Source organism: Dendropsophus ebraccatus, chromosome 4, assembly GCF_027789765.1.
Source record: "Dendropsophus ebraccatus isolate aDenEbr1 chromosome 4, aDenEbr1.pat, whole genome shotgun sequence".
In the NCBI taxonomy this organism is placed as follows: Eukaryota; Metazoa; Chordata; class Amphibia; order Anura; family Hylidae; genus Dendropsophus; species Dendropsophus ebraccatus.
Genome location: NC_091457.1, coordinates 138,764,819 through 138,777,155, shown reverse-complemented (window position 1 = coordinate 138,777,155; position 12,337 = coordinate 138,764,819).

Here is a 12,337-nt window from a genome sequence, read left to right as displayed (position 1 = left end):
GAAACTAACATATTTTAGAGAAATGACAGGATGTTGAAGCACGAGTCAGAGTGGTGTGTAAGCATTTGTTTGAGTGTGAGCAAAGGGGACTATTGTGATTGGTCAGGATACATTAACCCTCTCTGGACAGTCACATACACCAGCATGAAGGCTAACAAACATGACACAACTAGGGCCTTATAAAGAATGGCAATAGTGTATGTAGTCAAATTATCGGGATACATTAAAGATAATTGTCTGCACATTCCTATAAAACATATACATAAAGAGGCAGATTGGTGAAATCGGATGAGATTATCTGCTAGTGAGTATGGACCAGGTTCTGCTGAACAACCAAAGGCAGAATTAAAATTCATTACTCCCATATAACATTTTATCTCATGTATTACATATTGTACACTATATGATACTATATACATTATGGAATAAGAAAAATATACTTACTGCCGTTGACTGCGGCTCGGGATAAAATCCAACAAAGGCGCATAGCGCATGGAGATCGGCTCCCCACCCCTCTCCTCCGTGCGTATCGCCCGTTGGTACTGGTCCCTGACACTAGACCAGCGTGTCTCCACTGCTCGGACTGACAAAAGCAAAGATTTATTAGAAATAGATAGATTGTAATAATTGATATATATTTCGAGGTCTTGGTAGAAATATCGGACATTGTTCTCACAATTTTATGTCATACATTATTTGACTACACGACATACCCATCCGCAGCTGCTCGCTGTCCGTCACATCGCCCCACTGTGGGACTACCAGAGCCGCTATACTCTCCCACGTCTCGCGACGCAGGACGCGGTCGTGGTAGCCACGCACAGTCAAGTCCCACAAATGGGGACGGGACCGCACCTGAAAAATTATATAGAAAGACAGAAATCACTAGACATCTCCATCTGACTTCACCTCTCTGTGTGTCTACATCGATTAGAATAAGAACATGTTTTCCATTATGACATTACATAGAGTGGTGTTGGGATTCCAACAGACCACCTGTGTAATCTAAGGAACACAACCTAATAACCACTGAGCCAAGACTCACTAAACCAAGGAATGCCAGAACTCTTTGAACACACTTCTGAAAACATACCAAGATTGGTGTCTAATGATTGAATTTAGGAAAGGCTTTGGATCTTAACTAGCACTAATTAGTAGGCCACAAGACCAGATCAATGCCAGCTTTGCATTCACACCTGATGAAAGAGAAAATCCACATTGTTTAGAAAATACATGAACACATGTGCAAACGAGTGAAGCTAACTATTTCACTGCTGCGGTGTTTGTTCTGGTGTGTGTGTGGTGTTTGGTTATCTTAGTGTGTGGATAAAACATGTCCCAACGACTATGGTTAGAGATCTCGACATTTTGTAATAACTATGGTCAACATTTATGTATTAAACAGTCGCTGATATAGAGTTAAAAATATATTTTAATAATTAAATACATGTAAGGTTAGGTATAGCATTAGGTCGAACATTCTGGGAGGAGCACACAATAACATGAAACTACGTGCAAAAACGAGCTACATGAAAAACGCATCAAAAACACAACCTTGCTCGACTCGATTTGCTCAATATTCCACAAACATTACTTGACTATACTGTGTACTGTGTAGTGCGCACGCTTACTCAGATTCACATGCACTATATCACACAAAAAACGCATCAAAAACGCAACCTTGCTAGACTCGATTTGCAAAAGATTCCACAAACATTACTTGACTATACTGTGTACGGTGTAGTGCGCACGCTTACTCAGATTCACATGCACTATATCACACAAAAAACGCATCAAAAACGCAACCTTGCTAGACTCGATTTGCAAAAGATTCCACAAACATTACTTGACTATACTGTGTACGGTGTAGTGCGCACGCTTACTCAGATTCACATGCACTATATCACACAAAAAACGCATCAAAAACGCACTATACTGATTTGTGCTGAAAAATTGTCTACATTTGTACACATGTCACTGTTATTAAATACAATTGATACATGTAAGAAATCAAACAACCCTACACTCAATAGGGATACTAAATTCGACATATGTAAGTAGTGGTTTTATATGGGAACTGCACTAGAAATTAATACTATAGCAGATAAGGAAACACATGACGATACTTTGTGGTTTTTTGCAGGCCACATTCCCACGCCCGTGTCGCATGACTAAAACGATTATATTTAAGACCACTAACAGTGTTGACATTCATATGTGTGTTACATGTGGCTTAGGTGCGTTTTGGTTGGCCGAGACGACCATGTGCATTTCTAAGTCCAAGTAAAACATTTTAACACATCACATAAATATATTAACAGAGATATGTATTTGGGTTCGCATACATTACATATTATTAGACATATATTTACATAGATATATAGATAGAGAGAGGGATAAATAGATACACAGAAAGAGACTACACATCCTATTTTCCAAGTAAAACCATTCTAGAAAGATGAGTGTAATTCTTCGATCAAACTTACCTCTGCGATCAGGCGTGGAACATCAATGTCCCGCTGCCAGGAACCACGTCGCCCACGACCAGCACCACCATGCTCCGCTCGCCGTGCCATCGCTCCAGATCGGGACACCTAAAAGGATGGTCACCTATTGAAGCCCATTCACTTGGGCCTTTTAAACTGAAGGGGCGTTACGCATTGATGAATTATTCTAATGAGAATCCAGATTGATCCGGCAGTAATCAGAGGTTCCGCCAGGCCCGAATGTTACTTCCTACGGTCGACTTGGACCATTTCGGCCCGGAAATAATGGTCTTGCTCATTTTTTACGGACCCGGATACAATCAGGCCAGAAACTCATACGGAGTGTGCACTGTGCAGCCGCATATCCTATACTTCCCAGCATACACACGAAACATCAAATATACGGCCTCACTATTACATCCGTACATACGGACGCACTATTACTACGTGTGAATCGAGCCCCACAGTCTTTATCAGGTCCCCATTGGCCCGTGTAATAGGACCCTAAGAGGTGCAGACCAAAAGGCAACAATGAGGAAGGCCTTGCAAGAATCTCAAATTATGCACAGGGTGGTATTAAGACATCAGGTCAGAGATGTCTGTAGGGTACAGCAGGTTATGGGCAGCCTTGTATGTATATTAATATTTTAAACTGATTGAATTTACTGGGCAATGGATAGCCAGGAAAGGGATCGGCAGAGGGGAGAGTCAGAGAAGGGAGAGGAGGATTACGGGGGTAGAGGGTGGATTAGAGGAGCACAAGGGTGTTAGATGAGAGTCATGGTGATAGATTCTGCAGTAGTCCAGCAGTCCATGATGGGGACATGCCCTAACATTTTTGCAAAGAGTTTAGGGAACATATGGATGTGAAGAATGCTTTTGATGTGGGAAAGGCAAGTGGTGGATGTGGGATTTGGGAAAAAAGCCTTGTTTGTCTTGGTCTAAGGAAGTGCATGGGAAACGTTTCTGTATTTAAACTGTTGTATGATATCATGAAAATGAATGCTATCTCTGAGGCTTCTTTTGTTAGGTTCAAATGACAGGTAACCCCGAGGCAGCGGACTTGTGGTTGATAGAGCAGGTGGGAGGAGAGTTTGAGTTAGATGGTGAAAGGATGATGAATTCTGTTCTCTCCAGAAAGATGGAAAAAAAGGAGCAGGATATAGCCGGTAGATACTTTGAGATATTTGATGGTAAAGAGGTAGAAAATCTCTCCTGCTCTGGACAGTTCCTGACATGGACAGAGGTGGCGGCAGAGAGCACTGTGTCAAAGAATACATACATACATACATACAGCAGCTGATAAGTATTATTTTTCAAACAGAAGTAATTTGGAAATCTGTATAACTAATTACACGTAATGATTATCGTTCAAATTTGCGCTATAACGAAAAATCGTTCATTTTGATCTTTCAACATGTTCACCAATCGTCGTTCATCGTTCGCTAAAAATTCGCAGATCGCTTTGTGTAAACAGTCTTTCAAAGATTCACCCTATGTAAAAGATGGGCTTAAGTGATCTTAATAACGATTTTTCTTACGAATTTTCTTAACAATTTATTCGTCTAAACGCTGATCGTTATGAAAACCAAATTGTTGCTTCAAAATCGTTAAACGATCGATTGGGCGAATTATCGCTTCGGCTAAACGCAGCATGAGATCAGTGATTTAATCCCACCCTCCCCCCCCCCAAAAAAAAAACAACTAGCTAATGACTTTATTTAAAAACTAGGAACATTTACAATTCCAAACTTCAGAATGTTTACTATATATATATATATATATATATATATATATATATATATATATACAGTATTCTTCTCCCTCTGTTTCTCTGTGGCCATATGGTTTTCCTCTGCTATGAGCCAGTGGTGATTTCCATTCACTGAATAAACAGAACCTTCCTCATATTTTCCTATTTATCTGGGCATTGTAAGCAGCTGTGTTTATTATCCCGTATGTCCACGTCCTCGCTCTATCACGGGATGAAGCTCTGCCGCTGTAATGGTTGTGGCATTTTAGCTGCAGCAGGTAATATGCAGGGATTACCATTAATGACGGGGGATTGGGATTATAATGTGGTATGAAATAAATCATTGTCTGCGGCCTGGTCTGAGTGATATTTGTATAATTACATCCAGAGATTAATCCTGCAGCAGATCTAATGTAATGAGCTACACAAAGCGAATACACAGAATCACAGCAAACAGAGAATAATACATAGTATACATCATTAGGAAGACTTGTTCCTCTGCACAGTACAATGAATACATGAAGAATGGATCTATCAGCATAAAATATACAGGAGCATATTGTAATGTCGGGTGCAATGAGCTATAATACCCAATGGCACAAAATAATAATGTGCTATATGGATGACAGCCGGTCAGCAACCTCACAGAAGGGTCATGAATACAAGTCCTATGGGAGAGATTTATCAAACTTGGTGTAAAGTGAATCTGGCTCAGTTGCCCCTAGCAACCAATCAGATTCCATTTTTTATGCCACACAGACTCTTTGGAAAATGAAAGGTGGAATCTGATTGGTTGCTAGGGGCAACTGAGCCAGTTTCACTTTACACCATGTTTGATAAATTTTCCCCTATGTAGCGGACGCACAACACTGACAGTTCACACAATGGAAGGTGCGATTCCGGCCGCACTCTCCATTGTGTGCTATGATGAATTGATGAATTGATGAACGAATTAAACAAAAATGTAGTTCATCCGTCCGGTACTGCAGCACCGGCCAGTGTCATACAGTGTGTGAACCCGGCCTCAAAAGAAAACTAACTTAATGTAACCAGCTTGTATCTCATTGTATCCAAGGCCAAGCTGTGGCTCTCCAGCAGTTCAAAACTACAGTTTCCTTCATGCCCTGTAGGGTTTTGAAAGGCTTAGACCGGCATAAAAAATTTAAAATAAAATTTATACTCTCCTGCCCTGATCTTTCAACACCTGTCCCAGTGGTGCACAGTCCGGGGTAAACAACATTCCCAGCTCTTGTTTTGACGCAACTCAATGACTGCTTTGGCTAGTGATTGGCTAAGAAGGCATTTCCTGCAAAGGTTGCTCAGCCAGGACACTATCGGGAAGGATGTGGCAGGGAAGTATAATCTTATATTTTCATTGCAGGATCAGGGCAGGTGAGTACAGTGGTGCCTTGGAATATGAGCATAATTTGTTCCAAATGCAGACAATTGGTTCCACACCCCAAAATTTAAAATTCTGAATAACATGTAAAACAGATGAAACAAACATTTAGAAATAGCTGAATATGTCATATTATAAGTTACTGTACAGTATAGCAATCAGAATGTTGAGTAGTACAGCAGCAGTTTATAGATACAGGAAGGAGCTGGAAGTCCCCATAATGCAGTAGTGTAGTACAACAGGCTAGAATAGAGAAGCAGGGCTGCTGTCAAAGCTCTGTGTGGTCACATGGCAGCAATGTGAATGGCTTAGTGTAAGTACATGCAGTGTGTATAGCTGAGAGTGAGTGCAGGCACATTATAGCAGCAGTGTGAATAGCTGAGTGTAAGTGTAGACACAATATAGAAGGAATGGAGAGGATGGGAAACACAAGGACTGACAGAGACTGCAAGAAGCATGAAGGAATGAGCAGGACAGATGTGGGCACATACATGCAGCGCTCTCTGTCCGGGGAGAGAGGGGTTACAGCGATGAAGAGATTACCTCCACAGTCCTGTCCCCTGATGCAAGCCCCAGCTTTAAGTTGATCTGATACGATTTGGAAGGTAAAGGAAACTTCCTGGGTCAGAGTACAGTGCTGTAGACCCTGCTATGCAGACCATGCCCCTCCCCAACTCGCCCTTTGAAATACTGTGAGCTCTTCTTGCAAAACGCTAAGTTACTCTTAAAGCAAGGTACTATTGTATAACTTTTTTTAAAATTTTTCTTTAAAAGCTGACTATAATATAGGACTATTTTATGAACAGACTAGTGCGATGCCCTGACCCGTGTGGGTCACTTCGCAGTGCAGGTGTTGTGAGCGGGCAGGAACCAGGGCAGCTGCAGGGTATAGGATTGTCACAGTACAGGGCCTGAGGGTGGCACAGCTGAGGGACCGGTCTGCAGATACTGCGGTATACTTGCTACTGGGCATGCGATTCTTCGCTGTACCTAGTCAGGGCACCAGTAAACGGACACCAATGCCAGGGTTCAGTAACAGCGGTGGTTACACTTTTATTGTAACTGAGGTAACTGGTAGCAACAGTCTCTTCCGGATGCAACCGGGTATATAGCAGACTCATATAGACAGAGCAAAGGTGGTGCTGCATAGGCTGAGGTGAAACGTGCCGGATGATGGGAGTAGTAGTGAGAGAAGAATAGAGATGCTGGGTGGACTTAGAGTACTTGTGGTATGAATCTTGACTTGATGAGGAGATGAATAACAGGAACGACACTCAGATGAGAAGATACTCCAGGCACTTGAGCAGTCGGACAGCCAGGATCTAATACAGCAGAGCACCAGCCTCTCTTCTGAAGGTGAAGAGAGACACAAAACACACGACCTCCTTGCTTGGGAGCAGGGGCCGGAACTAACTAGCAAGGGGAAGTCACATGGTACTCCTGGCCAAAGCTCGACGGCCATTGGAGGAACCATGGTTACAGGGCTTGGTCACGTGATCCTCAGCCTTTGCATACCACTGCACAGAGTTAAACACATGTACAATATCCATTAACCTGAGAGTAATAGGGACTATATAGTCACAGTTGCAGTGCAAATAGTTTCCAGAACAGGCATGGCTGTAATAGCAAAAATAAACTGACATTGAGAAACAGACAGCGTGTTCTGGGACACTGCACTAGCTCCTCCTGTAGGTCCTCCAGAGCCCAGGTTCTGACACAAGCATCCAGCAGAACAGAACCCCATGTGGAAGTGTCAGTCACTATGATTTATATCTGATTATTTCTTATTATCACTGAACATGTGGGCGATAATAACTAAGATTATGACATGTTCTATATAGATAGAGGGGAACCTCAAAATAAATTATTCTGGTGGTACCAAAGCAGTCGACTGCGGCCTTCACAGATTATTATAGTTTTGCTTAGGACTCCCCTAAGCCTCCGCACACAGATTGCACATAACTTACAACCACTCTGTTCCCCTTTTCCCCTGTCTTGCATGGTAGACGGAAAACTACATCATATTTTGTGTAACATCATCAGGCTTCCTGTTAGCATAAGGAACCTAAATCAGGCCTATACAGCATGTGAAGAAAGTGTATAGCGGACATTTCTATACATGTAGCTACATACAAAGAAACTTAGGTAGTTGTTACACAAGGGAAGAACTGAAGTTTGGTCATCTCTTCTTCCAAAAAATACAACCTAAAGGCAATCTGTCACTAGGTTTATGCCGCCTTAAATGAGGGCAGCATAAACTAGTGACAGAAATGCTGAACAGATCAGTGTATTACTTACATCATTCTGTTCAGCCGTTCTCCTAATATGCAGGAGAATAGGATTCTTGCCACACACTCTAGCTGCTGATAGACAGTTGACTGCCTATACACAGCATAGAACTGCCAATCAGCAGCAGGTGGGAGGAGTTTTCTGCTTCTCATGAATATCTAGGACTACTGGGCTCATACTTATAATGGAGAGGAGTACTTATTGTCCACATTATTCAGGAGGAGATCTCGGAATCAGCTGCATAGAACAATGTAAGTGACACATCATTCTGTTCTGCTTGACGCCATTCTTTTTCTGTGCATCGGACCAGCTCTATGACCTGGAGGCGGGCACATCCCCCCGCCCAGTGTGACAATATCTCCCTCCCCACTATGACATTCCTTCATTAATTTCTTACCTAGTATCCCCGCACCGGTGCCAAATGGATAATGCAAAGATTTAGGTATTACCTCCATCATCAGTGTTCTGTGTGATATGGGAACTTAATAACAGGTTATAGTCTTTAAACCTGCTGTTAGTTTCTCTTCAAGATCCTCTATGCATTGACTTACAGAGAAGAAAATGAAAGGCTATGTTCACACAATGTCAAAAATAGAGAAAAGGCGGCCGATTTTGATATTTAAAAAACGTCCGTTATTGCCGCGATTTAACTGACTGCAATGCATTGAAGTCAATAGAAAGATGGATGTCCAATGCACACAATGGCGGAGATTTATCAAAGGGTGTAAAATTTAGACTGGTGCAAACTGCCCACAGCAACCAATCACAGCTCCTCTTTCCTTTCACCAGAGCTGGAAGCTGAGCTGTGATTGGTTGCTGTGGGCAGTTTGCACCAGTCTAAATTTTACACCCTTTGATAAATCTCCCCCAATGTATTGAATAACGGACGCTCTTACCGCAGAAATCAAAATAATAAACATGATCATTATTTTCGGGCGTCTTTTCCAAACAGCGGACATTTTTTATTAGTTGTTCACACACAGTTTTTCTTTTTCCACCGTTCTTTCTCCGTTTTTTACTATTAAACTCAACGGATTTTTCAATTAAGCCGCATCCAAAGGCCAATTAGTAACCCAAACTAAAATAATGTGCCAACAGCCGTCTTTACACTAAGGGAAGGCCAGGCTGCTAAATGACGTCCGTTATTTCAGACTCCAATTTTAAATGGAGCTGAAAAAAAAACATTGTGTGAACATAGCCAAAAGCTGTATTTCAGAGTTCTTGCCCTTCAACAGTACAAAGGATGATGATTGACTAGAGAGACATCTTAGAGGCAGCTCAGGGGAGGGACCATTATTTCTCTGTACCTCCCCTGAGCTGCATCTTAGATTTCTCTCTAGCCAACCAGCACCCGACAAGGAACAATAGTGCTGCATGATAACCATGCCTTGTAAAGGCACTGCAAACTGGCGCCGATCTCGCTGGGGACGGCTAAAGATCTGTCAGTGTAAAAGGACCCTTAGGCTCTGTTCACACAATGGTTTCTGTTTATAATCGTGCCATTGGGGACATTATAAATGTTGCTGCAGAGTGTACGTGTACATAGGGTTCTCAGTCCAATAAACCTTATATATAAAATTTAGAATTAGTACGGTTTTATGTATTACGGCCACTAGTTCCGGCCTTTCTCTACAAGAAAAAACATTTAGGGTAGCTTCACACACACTGTTTCACATCGGATTTTCTGCTGCGGATCCGCAGCAAATTAGGTCTAAATAACTGAACACAGCATCAAATCTGCACCATCAAATCTGCTGCAGATTCGGTGTGTGTGAAGGCACCCTTAGTCTGAAAAGTTATACTGTACATTCTAAAATGTGTGCTGCAGCGACATCTACTGGCAGAAAGTGAGATCACCGTTTTGTCAAAATAAACGACCAAGGATGTCTCCATTATAAATTATTCTTCTGATGCTATGGGAGCAAGATCCAAACGGGAAAAAACATTTGAATGGAGGAATGTAAGAGGTTAAGTGGATCTAAGTGTTATACATTTCATTACTTCTTACAAGGAAAGGAAACGTATAAATGATGGTAACTCCTCAGTATGAATAAAATCTCTGAATACAAGGGATTCATCAGTATCTAACATTTATTATGTAACCCATTAGTACAGGAAGTATTTTGTTTCTTATATAGCAAACACATTGCAGCAATTTTATATGTGTAAGTCAAATGTCTATAAAATTTTTGCTGTACGACTAATTCTGCCTCCAAAACTACACAGGGGCATAGCAGAGTAAATTAAAGAAAAAACATTGCTCTGATCAATTGCACATAACATACATAAAAAATATACATAAATACAAAATATACATTTACTTTAATGAATTTGTATTACAAAGTAATATCTTTATTAATGCAATGTATTAAAAGAAATGAGAGTGGTACCTTTGTTTAAGAGCTCCCTGTACTGGGTGGGAGGGCGGGTGGAGGAGGGGCATGGTCTGCATAGCAGGGTCTAAAGCACTGTACTCTGACCCAGGAAGTCTCCATCACCTTCCAAATCATAGCAGATCCACTTCAGGCTGGGGCTTGCATCAGGGGACAGGACTGTGGAGGTAATCTCTTCATAGCTGTAACCTCTCTCTCCCCAGAGAGATGTGCTCACCCTATACCCTGCTCATTCCTTCATGCTCCCTGCAGTCTCTGTCAGCCCTTGTGTTTCCCATCCTCTCCATCCCTGCAATAATGTGCCTTGCTTACACTCAGCTATACACACTGCTACTATAATGTAATGTGCCTGCATTTACACGCAGCTATACAGACTTCTACTATAATGTGCCTGCACTTACACTCAGCTATACACACGGCTACTATAGTGTAATGTTCCTGCACTTACACTCAGCTATACACACTTCTACTACACTCAGCTATACACACTGCTGCTATAATGTGCCTGCACTTACACTCAGCTTTACACATTGCAGCTATAATGTGCCTGCACTTACACTTAGCCATTCACACTGCTGTATAGAGAGGTTTCTGTCACTGTCCTCCTGCACAGCTCTGTGATTCTCACTTCCTGATTGGTCCATGCTGAACCCACCCCTTTCCCCACTGCTGTCATGTGACCACACAAACCTCTGACAGCAGCCCTGCTTCTCTATTCTAGCCTGTTGTACTACGCTACTGCATTATGGGGATCTGCAGTTCCATCCTAGCTACAAACTGCTGCTGTTTTTTCAGGTTTATGCCCTTACTATATATTATACTCCACATGCTGATTGCTATACTGTGCAGTAACATATAATATCACATATTCAGCTGTTTATAAATGTTTCATTTGTTTTACATGTTATTCAGAATAATAAATCATTATATTTGGGGTGTGGAACCAATTGTCTGCATATCAGTGATTTCTTATGGGAAAATTTGCTTCGGTTTAAGAGTGGATTTGGATTACCAGCACGGTCCCGGAACAAATTATGCTCGTAATCTAAGGCACCACTGTAAAAATTTTTATTCTAACCACTAATTTTTTGTATTTATTATATTAAAGGAGTTTTCCAGACAAAAGCCTACTGATGGGCTATCCACAGAGCACCTGCACTATACAGTGACCAGGATAGGAAGCTGCTGTCTCTTCTCTGTAGCAGTGCTGAAGCACATCTGCATTTCAGCTCCTGTTCAAGCAATTGGCAGCTGCAGTTACCAGGTTCGGCCACTACAAAGTGAGCAGCGACAAACTGCTTCCCGTCCTGTACTCAGTATTCCCACCTGCTGGGCCCCCACTGATCACAGGAACTGGGGCAAATGATCCCCAGAATGAAGGCAGCCAGCACCTCCTCCATCTCTATGGGGATTCAGAGCTCAGCACTCAGCAATGCTTCTCAGCCCCATAGAGAATGAGTGGAGCGCCGGCGGCAGATACAGGGAGATCTGTGCAAAACTAACACTCCCATTAGGCCCAGATAGCGCTCAGGATGATGAGAGTTGTCGCTTGTCAACAGCTGGAGGGGAAGGTAAAGGCACACACTGGTATAGACTCTCAGCGGAACATGCATTATACACAGCACTGATACCTTCCTGCACCTTATACACACACCTACTGTATACCTACTTATACAGACACTCAGCTCTGCTACATGCACCTTACACAGACATCTACTGTACACACACTCAGCTCTGCTACATGCACCTTATACAGACACCTACTGTACACACACTCAGCTCTGCTACATGCACCTTATACAGACACCTACTGTACACACACTCAGCTCTGCTACATGCACCTTATACACACACCTACTGTATACCTATTATATGCGCAGCTGTCCTGCACACACTCAGCTCTGCTACATGGCCCTTATACAGACACCTACTGTACACACACTCAGCTCTGCTACATGGACCTTATACAGACACCTGCTGTATACCTATTATATGCGCAGCTGTCCTGCACACACTC